This window comes from Marmota monax, unplaced genomic scaffold (genome assembly GCF_021218885.2).
Source record: "Marmota monax isolate L192 unplaced genomic scaffold, Marmota_monax_Labrador192_F-V1.1 WCK01_AAM20220418_F8-fsc00044, whole genome shotgun sequence".
NCBI classification, from domain to species: domain Eukaryota; kingdom Metazoa; phylum Chordata; class Mammalia; order Rodentia; family Sciuridae; genus Marmota; species Marmota monax.
The window spans coordinates 17,467,522-17,471,369 of record NW_026695198.1 but is presented as its reverse complement, the minus strand read 5'-3'; positions in this window follow the sequence as shown (position 1 = coordinate 17,471,369).

Sequence of the window (3,848 nt, the reverse complement as noted above, 5' to 3'; positions counted from 1 at the left end):
TCTCAAACTAAACTGTGAAAAAAAAAAAACTTTCTACTTCCTAAGAGAAATGCTTCTCCCTGCAATGTTCAGTCGTTTACTTAGAATTTTTTTATTTGTATATAATAAAAATGGTCTTCAGTTTTTCTAAATTTCTAATTTCTTAATTTAATTTAATTTTTTAATCTAATGTCTTATTTGAACTGGGGGCTGGGTGATTATCAAGCATTAATTTTATCTCTGGAAACCTCAATGTAATATTTGTGGAAGCATTATTAAATAAAAAAAATGAATTTAAAATATTTATTTAATGATTCTTTGTCTAAGTAGGCTATTGACTAATTTTTCTTAAGGCTGCTAATTCTTTACCTTACTTTCTATATTATTAATAGTTAACATTTGTTTGTTTTTAAGTAATAACTACTTAATATCTGCTTGAATAAAGCCAAATAAACATTAAATTACTTATCCTCTGGGACTCCAATGTGTGCCCTTTAACATTATGTAAATGAGAACTAACAAGGGATTGAGTTTTCAGTCTTATAAAAGGCTAGAAGTCAGTTGAACAGAACGAGTAAAGAATATTTCCTTCTGTTGCTGCAAAAACTAGTTAAAAAAAAGTGCTGGAGATACAGGTTGGTGCCTCTTAATGCAAATCATTTCTATAGTTTAATACATATTCAGTACCTCTTATTTGTATTAGCCAGGATGGAAGGCCATAGCTGACATTTAAATTCAGATTTGGAGAACTCTGGATGTCATCTGCACCATTGGATTTCCAAGCTGTGCTCCAAGGCAGCACCTAAAGAGCTCTGAGAAAGTCATCAAGGAGGCTGGACCAAGGGCGTGCTGAGTGAGCACCCTTCCTCATCAGTAGGGAATGCTTTGCTTGGATCTGTTTCATATGTTGGGTACTAAGTAAGACCTTTAATTCCAAAGTACTTTAAAAAAAAAGTTTGAAAATTTTCTAATCTAGCCCATTCCCCCACAATTTACAGGTGAGGAAACAGTGACTTAGAGTTGAGTCACAGTATAGATCCTCATGAATACTTTATGGAAAAATTAGAAATTCTATTTCAGTACAGCTTTTAAGTCATCTAAACAGTTTGAGTCATGAAGCTAAGATCAGTGCCTGTAAGTGTTATGAGTTTTAAAAAGTGTGTAGTGATATGCAGTGATTTCTTTTTTTATTAGTGTAATCTCTAGGGTATATTCTAGAAATGCTGTCTTCTACTTACTCATAGCACCTTGCCAGGGTCTCATTTATAGAAAATGCATAATGGAAATGTACTATACCAATTGCATATATTCGTAGGCTCCATCCAAGAAATAGGAGAGGTAGAAAGAAGGAAGAAATATAAAAAATCTAGAATATGAGATCCAAATTTGAATTTAATGGAAAAGCAAAGAGACTGCCTCCAACAGAAAATAAGAACTGGGGTGTACACTGGTTATATTGCAAATGAAATGGAGAACAACGATGTGAGGGTTGAAAGCCAAGCTGATGGTAAAGAAAGCAGGATGAGAAAATAAATTTATCTTTAGGAATAAAACAGTAGTAATAGCCACAATAGTAATAGTGATAACTGTAATTATCACCAAAAGGCAAATAAATACCAGGCATGCACCTAACAACACTTATCTAGAAGATTTCCTTCTAATTCAGGAATTTTCACAAACTTTTGATTTGATGCAACACTATCCTCTTTTGCTGTGGTTGCTTTGTTAAGTTAATGAATGAAATGAGCAGAAAACCTATCTTTCAAATGATTTTTCTTTATATATTATTGTATGCTTTAAATATTTTGTATACAAGGTTTATTTAATAACCCACTTCCATGCTGTACTGTTTCCCCCCTGTGGAAATGGACTTGCACAGTTTGCATTTGTATGTTAGCACCTGATTTACCTAGTGACGGACCTCTGCAATGTGTCTGGATGGATGACAGAAGCGCCTAGTCTTTACAGAACAAAGCAAAGCTACCTGACTCAAGCAGGTATTCCGGACCTGAGCTGAGTGGCTCTATTGCCCCAAGTAAATAAGTCTTTCAGAGAAATGAAAAATTCACCCCTTTTAGAGACATTTCAAAGAATATTATGATAAAACAATTCAAATCAACCTAAAATTCATTCATTATATTATTCAGAGTTAGCAAAATTGGGGTTTCAAAATATCATGAAGCACCAAATAAAGACAAATAAATGTGGTTTATTATCTACCTCTACCCATTTTCCCCACCCTGGCATCAATCATAATTTCCTCCTAATCTGGCCTATATCCCTTAGGTCGATGTGTCTATGATTGCTGATAAAAATAATTATTTTCAGAAGCTAAACTCATAAAGTCGAGGGTCATATAAAGTAAAAGAAAGGTGGCAGGGGAATCTCATGAACACTGAAGGGAGACCAGTAAAATAGAGGAAAGGGACCAGGGGGAAAGAGAGGAGGGAAGGAAAAGAGGGAAATACTGAGGAACAATATTGTCCAAATTAAACTATTATGTGCATGAGCAAAAATGTAACAACAAATCCCACCATTATGTATAATTATAATGCACCTATAAAATGTGGGAAAATAAAACAGAAAAGAATTATTCTCAGGTCCTGTTATTCCCTGCTCTCACTTCTCACCTGTTCTTCTGAACAAGTCTTGTTCAAAAACACCCAAAGGAGGTAAATAAGATAGTGATATAACATTAAGAACACTAGCTATGGTACCAGAACTGTGATTTCAAATGTAAGAAAGAAATTCTAAAAAATAAATGATTGCTCTAGTTCTAGATTTATATAAACCCAAATCAAAGAAGAACAATAAAGTGAAATGTTACACCTAATGAACATTATATAGGAAAGAGAATTCAAATACACATCGTAATATATTCTTTACATTATAGAGGGAAAAAAGCAAAAGAAAAATTATGAGTAACACAAAGGCACAAAGCTCACTTTAAGTAACTGAAAACAATTGAAAAATTTATTCTTATTTATTGTAACTGTTTCTCTGTGAGCATGCCTTGGTGGCCTAGTATGTTTAATGCCAAATTGATATTTAATACTACCATAGTGACATATCTTGTTAAGATAGAATATAATGGGATTGTCCAAAAAAATCTTCAAATTATAAGCCTTTGTTTTTAATCTGTTTTTATTTTATTAAGCTACACATCCTCCAGAGAAAAGCATTGTTTAAATATGTGATGCTATATCATATTGAAAAGATCCTTCCTTGTGAAGAAACATGGAGCAAGTTTATCAGGAAAAAAATTTTATGAAAATATTTGGAATGTGCACATATATCCCTAAATCAAACTTTTAAATAAGAATTTGATATTCTTTCTGAATCAAGAAACATTTTTCTAATATCTTGCAGGAAACTTTTAATTTCCTATATTTCCACAGTTCTGTAGCCAACAGCCCAGATATTAAAATGCATGTTCATTAAATTCATGGCACCAAGTTGGGCATAATGTCTAATGCTTTGAGGGACAGAATTATCATTTCAAATGATCTCAACATCTTGCAGAGGTCAGAAACAAAAGAAGAAAGGTAAAAAAAAGAGAAAGTAACCCACAATAGCAAAGGCAGTGCCACAGAACCAGGGGTGGGTCTGGGGAGTAAGTAAATAGGTAGGTAATGACATCCTATGGCAGAATGTTATCTATATATCATAGAATTTAAAGTTGAATGATTGGGATTATGAATGTAGAAATCATTGAGAAGTTCTTTTGTTGCTTCTTTTCAGGTTTGGAGCTCTGCATTTGGGGGCTCTCCATATCAAAATGGTATTGAAAAGCCCATCTTTTGAGAAGGAGAAATATTTCGATTAAAGGTTGACAAAATGCAATGAACAGGACAAATTCAGTCTGATCC